The 19096-nt window shown below is 45.9% G+C and overlaps 1 long non-coding RNA gene across 1 annotated transcript in view; it reads right to left on the reverse strand.

Moving 5' to 3' along the window:
• LOC112544340 (uncharacterized) overlaps positions 1 to 19096 on the reverse strand; it is an 89565-nt gene that overhangs the window by 61606 nt on the left and 8863 nt on the right. Inside the window, exon 2 of the long non-coding RNA XR_012901104.1 lies at positions 18845 to 18946. This is a non-coding gene — a long non-coding RNA (uncharacterized LOC112544340). The remainder of the gene's footprint in view (positions 1 to 18844; positions 18947 to 19096) is intronic.

The raw sequence follows: 19096 nt of genomic DNA on the forward strand, positions 1-19096 counted from the left end.
CTGGGTGGCCAGGCTGGCAGCTCTCCTGCCCTAGACGGCTCCCTTCTTGTGCCTAGTGCGGAGATCGTGGACGAGGTCCATGATGTCCTCAGTAGCCCAGGCGGGTGCCCACCTCTTGCGGTCCCGGGCAAGCTCCCGGGAGCCGCCAGCCTGGTCCCGGGAAGAGGGGGAGGGCTGGGGGGCATCGGGTGGCTGGCTCGAGCCGTGCCAGGTACAGGGTCTGCTGGCTGGGTGCTGGCAGGCTTGCACCTGGCACGGGCACTGTAGCCAGCCCGTGCCCCTTTAAGGGGCCCGGGGCCGGGAGGGGGGCATAGAGTTTCCCTGGTGTTGGCCAGAGTGGCCACCAGGGAAACCTGGGAAGCCTTAGCCTCCCACTAGTTCAAATTAAGGGTCTACAAAGCCCTTAATTCGAACTAGCTAGTTCGAACGAGGCTTAATCCTCGTAAAATGAGGTTTACCTAGTTCGAACGAAGCGCTCCGCTAGTTCGAATTAAATTCGAATTAAATTCGAACTAGCGGAGCGCTAGTGTAGCACCTATTAATGTTAGTTCGAACTAACGTCCTTTAGTTCGAACTAACTCTGTAGTGTAGACATACCCTAAAAGAGGGCACACAACAGGGACTGCACTGATGGATCAGCAGGGGGAGCAGCCGTCCCTGCGCTTTTCAGCATTCTCCAACCACCAGCCTTGTACTCTAACCTCCATCTTCAGCCACTGGACCCTCCTCACCAGTAATAGGACCCAGCAGTACTGGTGAAAAAAAAGAGACAGAAAATATGGGCCAAATTGCCTTTTTTTAATGGGACACAGGCTAAAGGACTTAAATCCAGGACTGTCCCTTTTAAAATGGGACATCTGGTAATGCTAGATATGGGGTTCAGTCACCCCTGCCAGCCAGAGGAGGGCACCCCTGACAGCACAGCACCGCCTATGGGAGTAACTTGGAATGACACCTTATTCATCAACACTGTTTATTAGAGCAGTGTTTCCCAATTTTATTTGGCTGAGGAACCCTTTTCAGCTTTTCAAAATTTCAAGGAACCTGTAGGTTTGTCAAGCAAAAAAAGGGGGGGGGAAGAGAGAGGGACCCACCAATTCATGACCCAAGACCCCCCCCCCCCCCCATCTCCTTTCTGTGAGGCCTCATCCACTCTGTTTCCCTCCTCTCCATCACTTGCTATACCCAGCCCTTATACTTGTCTCAACCTAGTGAGTGAGATGTGGGGTGGGAATGAGGGATTTGGGTGTGGAAAGGGGTGAGAAGTACAAGCTCTGGGAGGGAATTTGGATGCAGGAGAAAGGGCTTTTGACTCAGGGAGGGGGCTCTAGGCTGGGGAGTGTTGGGTTCAGGTGGAAGGTTGGGGTGCTGAGCAAGCCAGGGCTTGTGGATGTGAGGGTGCAGGAGTTTGGGATGGATATGTGAGGGACTCAGGGCAATAAGGTTGTGAGTATGATGGGCTCAGGACACAGATTTGTGATGTGTGGATGGTGGAGGAATGTTGTGGCAGAAGACTGAGGATGTGGGGATGCAGGAGTGTGGGGATGTAAGAGGCTCAGGACAGGGGATTCCAGTGTACGATAGGCTCAGATTTGGGGTCAGGTGGTGCAGGAGTGTTATGATGTTGCAGTGAAATGGGGGTTTGGTCCCAACTGGGGGCTTGTTGGCCTGGCTTCATTTTTAAATAAAATATTATGTCAAACTCAAAAGGTTTTAGCATCGTCTTTATATGTGAGAGGGGTGAGGAACCTGTTTTGAGTCAAAGGTCACTGACCCACAGAAAAGTCAGTTGGGGCCACACAAGTGAGATGCAAAAAAACAAAAATAAGCTCCTCCAAAAAACCCCAAGCCTCACTAATGTGGTCCCAAATGTGCTGGTGGGGGTAGGGGACAGAGTGCTAGTGGGTGCTGGGAAGAGGGTGCTGCTGGGTGGAAGGATGCTGGCTCAGGTGGCAGGGTGCTGGGGCAAGGTGCTGGGACAGGCAGGTGGCAGGGTGCTGGGGTCAGGGACATGGTCCTGCTGGGCACTAGGGTGACTGGCAGGGTGCTGGGACAAGGAACAGGGTGCTGCTGGGTGCTAGCGTGGATGGCAGGGTGTTGGGGCTGGGGCCAGGGCCAGGGCCAAGGTGGTGCTGAGTCCTGAGGTGTGAGGCAAGGTGCTGGGGCCAGGGCGGTGCTAGGGTGGATGGCAGGGCTGCCAAGGAGTGGGATAGGGATGGGGTGCAGGATCTGGGAGGGAGCTGGGGGGCGGAAGGGGACAAGGTCTGGGTAGGGTTCAGACCAGATAGGTAGGGTGCAGAAGCAGGCTGGATGTAGGGTGTCTGTCTACGAGGGAGGGTGCGAGGAGGGGAATTGGGTAGGAGTTGGACCTCCCTGATCTGGCACCCTCTAGACCTGACTGGTCCCAAATGAGGAATTTTTGGACCAGGGGACGTCATTTCAGGGCTATGCTTCTTTGCACCTCTATGCTTCTTTGCACCTCTATCCCCTGCAACCAAACTAAGCTGCCCACCCCTGCTGGTTCCCTGCACTTCCCCCAAAACCATCCCTCACACTCCAAGGGAGTGCAGCACCAGTTCCCTGCAGCCCCTCACAGCCCAGCTGAGCTGCCCGTCTGTTCTGTATGCCCTCCCCCATCCACCTCAGCCCAGCTGAGCCCTGCACTGGTTCCCTGCATGCCTCCCCCACAACACAGCTGATCCTCGTTTCCCTGCACCTCTCTAAGCCCCACAAAACTGCTGAGCCAAGAGCCGATTCCCTGTCCCTTCCTCCCCTTGAGTCTAGCCCTGGTTCCCGGCACCTCCCTCCTCCTGCAGTCAAACTGAGCTCTGAGCTCCACACACACACCCCACCCCATCCCACCCCACCCCACCGCCCAGCCCAGCCCAGCTCCCCAGACCTCCCCATTCTGCAACCCCAGCTGAGCTCAATTTCCCTGCACCTTCCCCCAAACCATGTAGACATGCTGAGCCAGTGCTGATTCCCTGCCCCTGCCTTCCTCCCTCCCCTTGGCTGTGTCTACACTGGCACAATCTTGCGCCAAAGCGGCCGCTCTTGCGCAAAAATTTGCTGCCTGTCTACACTGGCCGTGTGTTCTTGCGCAAGTACACTAACGTTCTCATGTATGAAATCAGGGCTTCTTCCACAAGAACTACGATGCTCCCACTCAGGAATAAGCCCTTTTGAGCAACTATTCTTGCGCAAGAGGCCAGTGTAGATAGGCAACATGAATTTCTTGAGCAAGAAAGCCCTATGGCTAAAATGGCCATCAGCACTTTCTTGGGCAAGAGAGTGTCCACACTGCCATAGATGCTCTTGTGCAAAAGCACAGCTCGCACATGGAAGAGTGGATGTGTTCTTGCACAAGAAACAACCAGTGTAGACATAGCCTAAGAGTTTCCTCACATGAGCAAAATGAATTTTGTGTTGTGCACCAGTACTGAGCTCATGTGGATTGTTTGGATGTGCCACCCAATTTATTAATAAATATTTTTAAACCTCTACCTTTTCCCTCTGCTGCCATGTCAGCTCCCCTGGTGCCTGCTGCCCCCCGACTCCTCACCCTCCTCTGCTGTCCTGACTCCTGCTCTTCTCACTGTCCTCAGCCCTCCTGCAACCTGCCCCGCTCCACCAGCCATTCTCTCCTCCCTGTGCCCACTTCTCCAGTAGCCCCATGTGAGCTACCCCTCCTCATCCCCTTTTCTAACACCTCCCTCTACAAACCTGCCCTGCGTCTCTCCTCTGATGGTGGTCCCTCCACTGGGCAGGTGTCTGCCCAGAATCCCCTGGCACCTGCACCTTCTCTTACCCCTGCACCCTCCTGGTGCCTCCCCCTTCCCTCACTTCCCCTGCCCTCTTTGCTCCATTATTCCCTGATGCCCACCCCTCACCACCCTCTGCCCCCATTCCCCTCATGCCCCTCTGCCCTCACACATGACTTGCTCCAACCCAGCCTTCCTCATGCCCACCCCTTCTTTCAAGCCTTCTCCCAGCACCTCCCCTCACCCCTCTAGCCCCCAATGCTCTTACTCTCTCCCCTCCCAGCATCAACCTGTCCCCCTCCCACTGACACCTCCTCTCCCCTCCTTCCCTTTTCCTCATTGTCTGTGCTTGGCCCCCTGGCAATTGTCTCTCTTCCACCCCTGTCCCTTTGGTGCAGTGGTCCCCAACCACTGGAGGTTGCTGGGCACCAGGGGGTGTGGCCATTCGCCCGCCAGGTGCCAGAAGGCGGGGCAGGGCGGGCCCCCCGCCAGCACCACGAGCTCGGGGCCAGAGCCCCCCCCAAGTGCCGCGAGCCCGGGGCCGGCACCCCCCCCCAAGTGCCACATGCCTGGGGCCGGCGCCACTCCCCCCCCCAGAGCGCGGGAGGCCAATCTGCAGCGCTCCCGGGGCCGGCGCTCACCTTCAGGGAAGGTCGTGCACGGCAGGGATGGGTCCGGGGGAGAGACGCTCTGGGGCCGGGCTGGGAGGACGCGTGCGCGGGGTCAGGACCAGCTACATGCTGGCTAGCTGTCTCTCTCTCTCTTTTTCAGAGGGGGCGGGGGAGCGCTGGCTCCTCGCGGAACCCCTCTTTGAGCACCAATTGGAAAACACTGCAATCCGTCCACATCCTTTCTGTAGAGGGGGGCCCAGAACTGGATGCAATACTCCAGATGTGGCCTCACCAGTGCCAAATAAAGGGGAATAATCACTTCTCTAGATCTGCTGGCAGTGCTTCTCCTAATGCATCCTAATATGCCATCAACCTTCTTGGCTCCAAGGGCACACTGTTGACTCATATCCAGCTTCTCATCCACTGCAATCCCCAGGTCCTCTTCTGCCAAACTGCTACTTAGCCAGTCAGTCCCCAGCCTGTAACAATGCTTGGGAAAACTTGGATACCCTGCAGGCTTTGTTGCAGGAGAATGTGCTGAAATCTCAGAAACAAGTTGAGCTCAATGGCCCCAAATGTGAAAATTAAAATCCTGTTAGAGAGTTTGTTGTTGCTGCCAACCTTGAAGTCAAAACTGCTAGTCAACTGGCAAGGATCATTCAAGGTTTTAAACAGGGCCAGGGCAACTGATGATGAAATCTGCCATCCAGGGAAGAGAAATGAGACAGAAGTACTGAAATGAGACAGAGGCACTGGGGTACTGAAGACTTGAAAAGTCATTATGCCTTTTTCACCAGAACCTGAGTTTGAGCTGCCAGTGCCCTTAATCGAGGGTGCTTGAAAGAAAAGAAACAAAAGGAAATACATATTGTAAATACAGTAAATTGAAGACCTCTCCTTGGTGTTCTTAGCATTGTGAGAACATTCCAACAGACTCTGCCATCAAGTGCAGATCATCATGGGGGAAAAGGTCCCTGAGATCTGACTAGGACCCTATCAATTTCACAGCCATGAAAAATGTGTCATTGATTAGGAAATCTGCCCTACACTGTGAAATCTGATCTCCCCATGCTGCTAGGAACCTGAGGCATTCAGCTGCTACTCTAGCCAGGCTGTGAAGGGACAGGAGTTGACCTTTGGCTACACAGTCACTCTTGGTGGGGAGATCTGAGACACGGTGCAGAAATGAGGGTGTAACCAACTCAAGACTGTACAGAAGTGAAGATGGTATATTTAGGACCCCATCCCCACAAAAACTTTTCAAACCGCCACCCCACATTGTGCACAATCCTATTTTGGGTCAGGACCTGCATAGGATTAATAGATTCGACCTTATCTCCTAGTGTAGACATGACCTAAGTTGCACAGGGATCCAAGTCTGTCTGATTCTGGGAAACAAAACAACTGTGAAAAGCCACCTTTGACTCTTCCTTCTAGTTTTCCCCCCAACCACAGCTCCTCTGGAGAGAATCCAGCTCATATATATATATATATATATATATATATATATATATATATATATATATATATATATACACAAAGTACTCTACCCATACTCACACTTTTCTAAACCTTAACTCTAGTATATTTGTATCATGGCAAAAGTGAAATGCTCTAGTGTGTGTAGTTATCTTAGTTACCACATGGTGTCTGTAGTGTCAAGGAAAAGAAATCACGTAAAAAATAATTTGACACTTGTAAGAGAGGGATTTGCACAGAAACCCAACCACATTTGTTTGGAGTTGAAAAGAGGACAAACAGATGTATATTGAAACAATAAATATTCTTTGTTTCTTACTATTAATTAATTGCATCAAATGGATGTTATAAATCAAAAAATCATGGATAGGAATGAATTTCTAGTGGGTCATCTTCTATGCCATTCCCTACATTGTATCAGCACTGATTTTACTGTCTCCAAACCAGCTGAATACTTATGAAAAATAATATAAACCACTAAAAGGGTAATACAGTCATCATAGCTTCAACAGTTCTTAGTACCAAAACCCGGGAGAATTCTAGTTAAAAACTAGGATAACACTAAGGATTCTTACAGGATCAAATCCTGCAGTTCTTACTCAGGCTGGATTCTCTGAGGCTATGTCTATACTGCCCCCATTTTGCGCAAAAAATATGCAAAGGAGGCGAAGCATGGACTATCGCCATGCCTCATTTGCATAATTAATGAAGCTCCATTTTTGCGCAAAACCCCTCTCTTGCACAAGAGTCATTCTTCCTGAAAAAATGCGGATGAAGGACTCTTGCACAAAAGCCTCTTGCGCAAAAACGGAGCCTCATTAATTATGCAAATGATGTGTGGCGATATTCCACGCTTCACTTCATTTGCATAGTTTTTGTGCAAACGTAAGCAGTATAGTCATAGCCTGAAAGAGTCTGCAGAAAGTGCTGCATGACTTGTAGCAAATGCTCCAAGAGCTGAAGAGTGCCCAGAGGCAGCTCCTGCTCCATAGAAGAAAGTGCTGTGGTATCCACATGCAGAGAAAATGCTTTGCTGTCCCCAAAGAGGTAGGCAAGCAACAGGAAAACCAGAGAAATGGCTATCCTGGGGTGTCCCTTTAAGCACAAGCCTCAGGCAGCCTCAAGCAGCTGCAACATGGAGTAACTACTGACCTGATTCCCTGCCTGAACTGGTTCTGGGTGGCCTTAAATGCAATTCAGTGTCCAACCAGTGTGGACACTCTATTTCAAAATAACTAAGCGCTATTTCAATAGGCATTTTGTATGTAGATGTGCTATTTTGAAATAAAATATTCCAGAAAATCTCTTCCAGATTAGCTTATTCCAAAAAAAATGTGCAGTATAGACATAGCATAAATGGGCCTTCTCCTGCCCTTCCCTTATGTAGGTCGTGGAACCAGTCAGATTAGAGAGTCAGCAGTGGTGAGCCAGGATTCAGTTAGGAGACCCTGATTTGTAATGTACTGGTGTTGTGGTCTGCATTATTCCTCAGAGGCTGAGCACATCATCAGCATTAATGTCAAACCAATCTTATAGCTTTCTTTGATAGGATAACGAGTCTTGTGGATAAGGGAGAAGCGGTGGATGTGGTATACCTAGACTTTAGTAAGGCATTTGATATGGTCTCGCATGATATTCTTATGAATAAACTAGGTAAATACAACTTAGACGGGGCTACTATAAGGTGGGTGCATAACTGGCTGGATAACCATACTCAGAGAGTAGTTATTAATGGTTCTCAATCCTACTGGAAAGGTATACCAAGTGGGGTTCCGCAGTGGTCTTTTTTGGGACCTGCTCTGTTCAATACCTTCATCAACGATTTAGATATTGGCATGGAAAGTACACTTACTAAGTTTGCAGATGATACCAAGCTGGGAGGGGCTGCGACTAATTGGAGGATAGGGTCATAATTCAAAATGATCTGGACAAATTGGAGAAATGGTCTGAGGTAAATAGGATGAAGTTTAATAAAGACAAATGCAAAGTGCTCCACTTAGGAAGGAACAATCAGTTTCACACATGCCAAATGGGAAGCAACTGTCTATGAAGGAGTACAGCAGAAAGGAATCTAGGGGTTATAGTGGACCACAAGCTGAATATGAGTCATCAGTGTGATGCTGTTGCAAAAAAAGCAAACATGGTTCTGGGATGCATTAACAGGTGTGTTGTGAGCAAGACACAAGAAGTCATTCTGCCACTCTACTCTGCACTAGCTAGGCCTCAGTTGGAGTATTGTGTTCAGTTCTGGGCACCGCATTTCAAAAAAGATGTGGAGAAACTGGAGAGGGTCCAGAGAAGAACAACAAGAATGATTAAAGGTCTAGAGAACACAAGCTATGAAGGAAGGCTGAAAGCATTGGGTTTGTTTAGAAAAGAGAAGATTGAGGGGGGACATGATAGCAGTTTCCAGGTATCTAAAAGGGTGTCATAAGGAGGAGGGAGAAAACTTGTTCATCTTGGCCTCTGAGGATAGAACAAGAAGCAATGGGCTTAAACTGCAGCAAGGGAAGTTTAGGTTGGACATTAGGAAAAAGTTCCTAACTGTCAGGGTAGTCAAACACTGGAATAAATTGCCCAGGGAGGTTGTGGAATCCCCATCTCTGGAGATATTTAAGAGCAGGTTAGATAAATGTCTATCAGGGATCGTCTAGACAGTATTTGATCCTGCCATGAGAGTAGGGCACTGGACTCAATGACCTCTAAGGTCCTTCCAGTCCTAGTATTCTGTGATTCTATGATTAACCAGGTGCTCATATAATCATATCATGAAACTGTATCTTAGTTTAAGATCATGACTCAATTTAAACACAGAGACCAGCTCTGGGGGTGAAACATTACAGCTATTTAGCAACACACTGCAGTACCATTACCACAGTGTAGGAAGAGGAACTGAATATTTTACCCACTTTATTCTATGAAACGCTGCTTACTCCAGGACCTGAGATGATCAGATCATTCTCCAAAGGGGCTTCCTTTCCTACAGCAGGCTGCTGTAGAGCTTCTGAGCCATCACCTTTAGCTGACCTTAAATTTGCAGCAGACAAGCTAGTGTCATACAGAATAGCTGAGAGAGAATCTCCGAGGATTGCCCCGTTATTCATTTCTGGTTTTTCGCTTTTTCTTTTTAAATAAAGTTTTATCTCTGATTAGAAACATCTTCAGTCATTAATTAGAACATAAAAAATGGGACAATCCTAAACAGGATGCAAGCTCGTCATTCATTTTAATAGCAACTCGTCACCATGCTCAGATATCTAATGGTATTTAGTGTTGCTGAGAACAATTCCTAAACACTTTTAAAAATCTGGGCATCAGTGGGGAGTTATATGGTCCCATTGTGCCTCAGCCCCAGACATATTTCTGGCTTGGGGCCAGGCTCCACCAAAGCTTGCCGTCAGCCGTTCCTGCATCCCCGCCCTGCCTGCCACCCCTGGGTGACTTGCCAATACTTTGCCTTTGGGGAGTAGACAGTGGGTTGAATTCTATTGAGAGTATTTGTTACATCAGCAGTTCTAGCAACCAACAACTGCTGAAGGTGGAAATGGGCTCTAGTTGCCAAATCAGATGCAGATTTTCAGTACTATAAAGCTTGACATCTTCATTCTGGAGTTTTGCGTCAGCCATTATAGGAGATTGTCATCATTTACAAGATTTGGATCTGGGTCACAATTTGGATTTAACACTAGAGGTTTTATGTGTTTGAATCCAAACTTTTCCCTCTATGAAAGGGTTACTTTTTCACTCTGACCAGGAAATGGGAAGTCCCCGTCCTATCTAGCACTGAAAAATCTCTGTTAGCAAAGCCAAATGAAAGGGGAATTGCTCTTTTGCTATCACAAAACACATGACCACTTAAAGGAAGAAAGTGTTTTTAATGAGCATTTTAATGTATGAGAGACCTGCAAACAGTCAAAGATGCACAAGCAATTAACAGACATGCCAGAAAAAGAGAAAAGAAATTATGGTTGATCCTGTAACAATTACTCAGATGGGTAGGATCATTGTCTTTAGTGGGATGAGTCATATAGTAGTTCAAGCCTACAGACTGATTTAAATGTTCTTAGGGCTGCATAAGCTGATAATAGTGAAATAATTATTTTTGCAGTGTAAATGATGGAAGAGCAATTTTCCTGTTGAATTAAACCAGAGAGTGAATTCCCTTCCTCCTTGCATTGCTCAGTCTTCAGGGGCTCCCCTTCCAATTCCTGGAGCACAACATTTCAAGGAAATCACTTGGCAAATATGAATTATTTATCCAGCCACCCACACATCAAATCCACAGTTGAATGCTCAGATTTAGAGAGGTTTGAATTTATTAGTGCAGAGAATTATAATAAGAAAAGAAATCTTTGCAAATTCAAAGCTCAACTAAAGAATTTGGTAAAATCTCAAGAAATGCAGTTGTTTTGTTATTTTCCATTTGCATGTGCATGTCCAATTTTGTCTTATTTATATATTTTAAAATCTTTTCTTTATTAAAAGAAGACTGGGTTTCCAGCACCAGTTCAGGGAATGAGAGTGAGAGCACACAAGTTGATTATAGAAGAACACAGGAAAAAAGGCTGTGTCTCTGGTAGGCAAGGTGCTTGGGCAGATAGGACAACACCTAACAGTCTTTGAAACATTGGAACGTTTTCTTTGCCATTCCCAACACTTAAAACATTGGCATTCTGCACTGGCTGCAACTTTCAATAAGCCTTGGTGTGTCGTGCCGGTGCAGAGAGCATTGCAGTGCAGTAACCTAATCTAGGAGTGACAGACCTGGATAATGGTGGCAAGTGCCACCTCACAGATATGTCACAATCTTTGTTCTAAACAGAGTTAAACAAAAATGTTAGTCATCAAACACCTGTGACTCCAAGAACTGAGAGATCCAGAATATTTGGAGGTGGGGAGCCACATTAACAAATGATAGATAAACCCCTGACTCATGGGCAGTCCCCATCTCTACCCTACTTTCTTAATGAGTCTCCAAAGCAACCATCACTGCCTCTCAGCTGCTAATTCCATTTCTCATCACATCCAAAATTTGTCAGGCGCTGGGGAGGTGAAGTACAGTCTGACTGCAGCACAGTCCAAACTTCCTCATTCTCTCCCCAACACTGCTGCACACATGCACTAGAGGGTATGTCTACACTACCCTCCTAGTTCGAACTAGGAGGGTAATGTAGGCATACCGCACTTGCTAATGAAGCCCGGGATTTGAATTTCCCGGGCTTCATTAGCATAAGCGGGGAGCCACCATTTTTAAATCCCCGCTGCTTCGAACCCCGTGTAGCGCGGCTACACGGGGCTCGAACTAGGTAGTTCGGACTAGGGTGCCTATTCCGAACTACCGGTACACCTCGTTTCACGAGGAGTAACGGTAGTTCGGAATAGGCACCTAGTCCGAACTACCTAGTTCGAGTCCCGTGTAGCCGCGCTACACGGGGTTCGAGCAGCGGGGATTTAAAAATGGCGGCTCCCCGCTTATGCTAATGAAGCCCGGGAAATTCAAATCCCGGGCTTCATTAGCAAGTGCGGTATGCCTACATTACCCCGCTAGTTCGAACTAGCGGGGTAGTGTAGACATACCCAGACAGACAAGAAATTCCCAAGTAAGCCTTCAGTGGATGAGCAATTGCCCAACATTTCCCACAGGGATCTCTGAGGACAGTACTTCATCAGTGTGATCCCATCTGTCTCTGACAGGATCCACAGCTGAATCGTTATATCGAAGGAGGTAGCTAATAATAGGTCCCAAGAGAGTCATGGTGGAGCAGTTTGTCTGTTGCTGGGAGATGGTTATTAGCCCGGGTGACCAGGGAAGTTCCCATCCTGTCCTCAGACTGAAAGCTGGGCTTGACAAAGAAATTTGATGACTCTGGCTGTTGATAAAATTGCTACTGCACCAACTTTTCAAAATCTGTGACCAAAAAAAGCAGGTTAGTTACAAAGTGAAGTGCAATGAGAAACTTGATATCAAAAGATTGTGTCCTTCCTGAGGGCTCACTTAAGGGAACTTGGTAACCAACCAGCTCTTAGGCCAGGGATGGGCAAAGGGCCTCCACAAGCTGAATCCAGTCCACCAAGTGGGTTGATCCAGCCTGCGGCGGTTCTGCCACTCCTCCGCCACCAGGCCAATCAGGGCCTAGGGGTATGGGAGCACGTGGCACTTAAAATGAACCCCGGAAGTTGACTCTAAGCACCACGTGCTGAAGGGCAGGGAATAAGAGACTTCACTCTCCTCCTTCCCCCAGGCCAATCAACGCTTGGGGGTGAGGGCAGTGCATGAAGTCTCCTCCCGCTCTGCAAGAGGCTCAGCATTTAGAGTCAACTGCCAGCTGCTGCTCAGCTTGTGGGTGACTCTAAGCGCGGCGCTTCCTTGCAGGGTGGGGGCAGACTTCGCACACTCCTTCTCACTCCCAGACTCTAATTGACCTGGGGGCACCACGCAAATATCCTCCCACCACCAGGGGCACGGGTGCCTACAGGAACTGACAGTTCTCTCGGGGGGAGGCAAAGACTTAATGCGCTTCCCCACCCACAGACCAATCAGGGTCTGTGGGCAGGGAAACATAGAAGTGCCCTGGCCCCGCACCATCTGCCTGAAGCCCTACCCCTTCTGGGGTGGCCTGGGGCCACTTCAAAAATTTCTGAAGTGTCCGCCAGTCAAAAATTATTGCCTATCTCTGGCTTAGACAGACATTAACAGTCTCAAACTAATGGTCCCAAAACCTCCCTTTGATACTTAATTTTATTAACCACAAAAATTGGCTCTGTGGATGTGGGAAAGTCAGTGGATGTGATGTACCTTGACTTTAGCAAAGCATTTGATACGGTCTCCCACAATATTCTTGCCAGCAAGTTAAGGAAGTATGGATTAGATAAATGGACTGTAAAATGAATAGAAAGCTGGCTAGATTGTCGGGCCCAAAGGGTAGTGTTCAATGGCTTGATGTCAGGTTGGTAGTCGGTTTCTAGCAGAGGGCCCCAAGGATTAATTCTAGGGCCAGTTTTGGTCAACATCTTTATTAATTACCTGGATGAGGGGATGGATTGCACCCTCAGCAAGCTGGCGGATGTCACTAAGCTAGAGGGAGAGGTAGATAAGCTGGAGGGCAGGGATAGGGTCCAGAGTGACCGGGACAGATTAGAGGATTGGGCCAAAAGCAATCTGATGAGGTTCAACAAGGACAAGTGTAGAGTCCTTCACTTGGGATGGAAGAATCCCAAGCATTGTTATAGGCTGGGGACTGAGTGGCTAAGTAGCAGTTCTGCAGAAAAGGACCTGCGGATTACAGTGGATGAGAAGCTGGATATGAGTCAAAAGAATGTCCTTATAGCCAAGAAGGCTAATGGCATATTAGGTTGCATTAGGAGGAACACTGCCAGCGGATCTAGAAAAGCGATTATTCCCCTTTATTCGGCTCTGGTGAGGCCACGTCTGGAGTATTGCGTCCAGTTCTGGGGCCCCCCACTATAAAAAGAATGTGGACGCATTGGAGAGGGTCCAGCAGAGAGTGATCAGAATGATTAGGGGGCTGGAGCACATGACCTATGAGGAGAGACTGAGGGATTTGGGTTTATTTAGTCTGCAGAAGGGAAGAGTGAGGGGGGATTTGATAGCAGCCTTCAACTTCCTGAAGGGAGGTTTCAAAGCGGATGGAGAAAGGGTATTCTCAGTAGTGATGGATGGCAGAACAAGGAGCAATGGTTTCAAGATACAGTGGGAGAGGTCTAGGTTGGATATTAGAAAAAATTATTTCACTAGGAGGGTGGTGAAGCACTGGAATGTGTTACCTAGGGAGGTGGTGGAATTTCCATCCCTAGAAATTTTTAAGTCTTGGCTTGACAAAGCCCTGACTGGGTTGATTTAGTTGGGGTTGGTCCTGCTTTGGGCAGGGGGCTGGACTTAATGACCTCCTGAGGTCTCTTCCAGCTCTATGACTCTATGAAAAAGAACAGATCTAGTGCCCAGAAAGCTCTGTAATGTTTCCAGCACAACCGAGTCCTCTGTGAGTGAAATTGGTGAAAGGTGAAACAGAGAGAACATATGACATCTTCAGACAAGGCCGCAGCATGGAAGCCCCAGCCCTGCAGCTGGCCAGGAAGAATCAGGCTGGGGTGGGCAAGGCTTTACTCCAGGGGTGGAACCTCATGTAGAGGGGAGGGACTGGGGCTTGCCTTCCCCAGCTGTGCCTTCACCGGCTGCCCATGGGCTTGAGTACTCTTACAAATGTTTCCAGAAGTAATAGTATTACTCTGACTTCTGAACTGAGATGTTGTGGGGGAAAACTAAAGCATCCATAATCTCTTTGGGGCAGATAGAGCCTTTTTTGTTATGTGTCTGTACAATTCTAAAGATAGCATGGCCTTGGTCCATGTTTGGGCAACTGCAATGCAAATTATAAATAGTAACAGCTAGAGCTGGACAGGAAACAGCGTTTCAAATCCATAAAAAATTATAGAACTTTTTCATCTTGAATTAGGATGAACAAAAAAAACCCCTCAAAATATTGCACAAAACTGAAATCACGCAACTTTGCGTTTCAGAAACACCCAGACGTCCCCACTGCAGGAACATTTCACTGCTTCTGAAATAAATAGGCTCCCCAAGATCCCCAGAGGCTAATCTGGGAGTCTGAGTCCTGGTTCTGAGACAGACCGCCTTGCATGCTGTCATGGAGTCTAGATACCTGGCCTACCATGGAGTGGGTGAGCCAGAGAGCTGGGAACAATATTCCAATGAAGAACTGAAATTTGTCATCAAAATGAAATTTTTTCCATGGAAAATTTCTGTTTGTGAAAGGTGAATTTTTTGTGGGCAAATCATGCTGACAGAAAATTCCCATCCATCAATGGTGATAAATGACCAAATTCTCTGTTGATATAAATCAATACAGCTGTACCAAGTAAAAACTTTAACCTAGAGGAATAAATATTTTGAACCAAATACATCCAATTCAATAAATCTTTGAGTGCCTAAAATTAGGCACTTACATCCATATTTCAGTTGGCAACTAAATAAATCTGCTTTTGAGAGAGTGATTTAGTGACTGCCACAGAAGCCGTGGGTACTAGGCAGCTGTGAAATGAAGCGCTCATTTTAAGTACCTAACCTCGGGCATCCAAGTCTCAAAATTGTGGCCTGTGTTTTGTATCACTAAGCATAAAATTACAAATAGCTCTACATATTAATGCTGGCCCCTTTTTAGTGCTGTTGTAAAGCAAATGCTTATACTGTACTATCTATACTCAAATTCTTTCCAGTGTCAACAACATTGTTCAGACTTTATAACTTGTTAGGGTGGAGCTGACCTACTATAAAACAATATCAACAATTCCATTATATTTCCCATTCTATACAAAGCCCAGCATCTTTCTGTAAGTTTCCACATTCCTATAGTGTTGAATTAAAATACAGGTTGAACCTCTCTAGTTCAGCACTCTCAGGTCTGGCAATATCTGAGGTCCTGCATGATTTTAGTTAGCTGGATATCGACTTATTATCAAGTTTCCCACAGTCCCAGAAAATTTGTTTACTGACACCTGTTCTGGCTCTCAGTGATTGGTGCTGTTATTTAGCGCTATTTTACCACTAAATGTCTTCTAACAGCCCAGTAACCAGTGGAAGTGTTGGTAATGCTGCTGGACAATATTGAACCTCCTGGTGTTCAATGTTGGTTAGGCAAATTCCCTGGTTTGGCATCAGTCAGGTCCCAAAAGCGCTGGACTAGAGAGGTTCAACTTATAAGTATTTTATCATATACTAAATTTGCAAAGTGTAATGGCAGAGTTTATAAGTTTTATCACCCCCCCCCCTTTTCAAATACCTATAATAATTAGAAGGCAAAATTGAGATTCTAAGACAAATATACACGCTACAATGGAATTTTGATTGGGACCAGCTTTATATTGTACCAGTAGAAGAACAGCACACTCTAGTGACAGATATTTTCCCACTATTTAAAAGCCATGTTCTCTGAGGGAAACTGCTCCCAGAATTACTAATTGCAGGGTTTATTTAATGCTGCTACTGATATTCTTTTGAAATAATTTTACTCCAACATGCCAACTTGCTCAACCATATAACATATGCTAGGATAATGTCCCTTGGGTTTCATACAAATGAGCATAGCTGGAATACAGTTAAAATCTTGGTTCAGTTAGAGCTGAGCAAAAATCAGAATCCTTTATTTTTTACCTCACAGGTTAAAAAAAGACAACTGGAGAGCAGTTTTGAAAGCAAATAAACAGATTTTCACAGGAGAATGAATTTAGGACCAAGATGAGGCAGATGTCCTTCTCCCTTGCTGTGATGGGGCACCTCGGCTCTGCACTGTAGAACAGGCTGTATTTACCCCAATAGAGGGGAGCGTTACAAGGACTAGGCTTAAGGGCCGTATTTACCCAATAGAGGGGCATACTTCAAAGACCAGGCCACAAGGCTGTTTTGACCCTGATAGAGGGGAGTGTTACTAAGACTGGGCCTCTGGACCATAGTGACCCCATAAAAGCTGGATTAACCCCATAAGAGGGGGATCTGGGACTCAGACTCCAGTCATTGGGCAATGCAGATCCCGATAAGTGGACCTGTGGGGGATTTTGACGGTGGGAGTCCGCACGAGGGGAGCTCGCCCCTCAACACTTTCGCACTGCACTTGTGTGGGAATAAGCATACTCTGCCTGCAAGTGCCAAAGAACACAAATGGAGAAGAGGGACTATCTAATACAAATGTGTCTGAGTGGAGGGGATAGGCAATATTATGATCTTGTCTTTCCTCTCATCTTAGTAAGCATCAATAGGGGAGCACAAGACTGGGATCAAGTTACATTTCTCTTCCTAGTGTCCCAAATACCACAGCCTCCTGCTACCTGTAGGACCTGTGTGAGGTAGGGAAGTGCACAGCTGCACTTAAATTTTGAATTGATCTGACTTATAGCAACTGAGTGTCTCAGAAATCAGGCTGTCTTGAAGTGGAGGATTAAAAGAAAAGCTGATATTTGGATGAAAGAAATAATACTTGCAATTACATTCCTGAGGACTAGAAGATTTCATGCTGTTTTAGCACTATGCACTCGTCAGACTGAAGGAGCATGGAAATAAAGAAGTTTATTATCGAGACAATTCAAAACTGAGTGCCTCTGAATAAAGTTTGTATCAGCCATCGGCAAAGCAAGAAAATCTCACTAGCATTCATATATTTATGTCAGCAAATTGAACACTTGCATTTTAAGATAAATTCAATACTACTAGGCTATGTCTATACAGCAGCGTTATTTTGGAATAACTAATGTTATTCTGAAATAACACAGTTTGCGTCTCTACACAAGCAGTTATTTCAACGTAATGACAAAATGTTGAGCTGGAGGACTGCTTACTCTGACTCCTGTAACCCGCATTGTACAAGGAGTAAAGGAAGTTGGGGGAAGAGTGCTCTATCTCAAAATAACTGCTGTGTAGACAGCGCCAAAAGTTGAAATAGCTTATTTTAAAATAAGCTATTTCGACTCAAGCTACGCAATTAGCATAGCTTAAATTGCATATCTTATTAGCTATTAGCATAGATTAAATTACGTAGCTTATTTCAAGTTTAGCCCTGCAGTGTAGACGTGCCCTATGATTTAGTGTGTTAGTCCAGAAATTAAAGAGCCCAGAACAGATTCCTCAAACTTTGGTCTATTTGCAATTCATGAGGGAAAGAAACATGGGATAATTTTACTGCATAGTATCTCTCACATGAGAAGGGCTTCTAAAGCTTGTGACCTTCCCAAATTCATCTTTCAAATCATTCACATTTATAACTTTTAAATTATTATTTTTCTTCAAATCTTCCAATTTTGTAGAAGAAGGGAGTCTTAAATATCAAGCTAAATCTGCAGATTGTGCATACTGCAGTTTAAACCAAGTTTTTGAGGACTTCAGTAACTCAGCCAGATGATATGGGCCTATTACTGGAGCGGGTGGGTAAGTTTCTGTGGTTTGCAATGTGCAGGAGGTCAGACTAAAACATCATGGTGGTTCCTTCTGGACTTAAAATCTATGAATCTATAAGTTAAAATTGAGCTTTCAACCTTAACTCTGTCTTTCCCAACTGTTGCTTGTTTCCCCACCTTTAATGCTTCAGCAGCTTTAGTATGCTGTATGGAATACTTATATAGACCTAAATAAATGTAAGATGTAGACAAATATGGATACTAAATGCCCTAGATGTCTTTAATACTATATTGTTGCTTTTCATGCTGTTCTTTTGTGTGTGCTTTCTGTTTCACAAATGTATTTGATCAAATACATTGATTAAATTAAAATGTGCATATTTGCTTATGGATAATACCACTGATATTGATTTAAGCTTACCCCAATCTTTTCACAAAGGTTATATTTCTGCCTACACATACATTAATGGTGGGTGCCCGGGGAAACCAAGGAGTGGAATGTCACTGACTTGATTTCCTGAGAATTTGATCACATGCAACCCATGGTGATTTCATTTAACGTTGTAGGTGATGATTACCTCTGGAATTAAGAAACCAGACTACTTTTAGATACATACTAGTAGTAAAAATTCACAAAACACATTAAAATGAAAGCAGCAATTTACTGAGGTTGCAAGAAGCCAGACAAGTTAATTATACGCTTTAGACTCTACTGTCCTTGCAAGTCCTAGTACACAAACATTTTTCTTTCTAGAGTTTATGTATTGAGGGTTGCTGTCACATGGTCCTTTCAGGTGACTGACAGAATAATTTGAAGTCTTTCACAATAGTGCTTAGAGCACAATCCCTTTCTTCAAAAATGCTCACCCCTAATGGTAATGGCCTCTAAGGTACCTGACATGACAATGGTATTCACATTAATATTCCAATGTGTACATTAAATAAAACCATGGGCACTTTGTGCAGGACCTCTCTCCATTAATGAGATCATCAGCAAAAGAAAGGACATACTGTCTATTCTAAGGGTGCAATATAGTATAGAGTAGAATTTTAAGTGTACACATTACTTACATATGGCTCTTAACTGGCCCGATAAAAGGACTTCTGAAACTACTGTACATTAACTTGTCAGCATTTCCTGTCCACTTTCAGATGTCACCAGCCTCCATTGACCTAGTGAAATAGAAATAGCATGAAGCTGGTGAAGAAACATGTTCCTGTCTTGTTGTTGGCTGTCAACACTCATATGCTTGAATCTGATTTTTGTTAGAAATGTATGTGTCTTGTTCTGTTAGGCAATAGTTAGAGGTCAGATCCAGCATT

This window comes from Pelodiscus sinensis, chromosome 2, assembly GCF_049634645.1.
Source record: "Pelodiscus sinensis isolate JC-2024 chromosome 2, ASM4963464v1, whole genome shotgun sequence".
Classification (NCBI taxonomy): Eukaryota; Metazoa; Chordata; order Testudines; family Trionychidae; genus Pelodiscus; species Pelodiscus sinensis.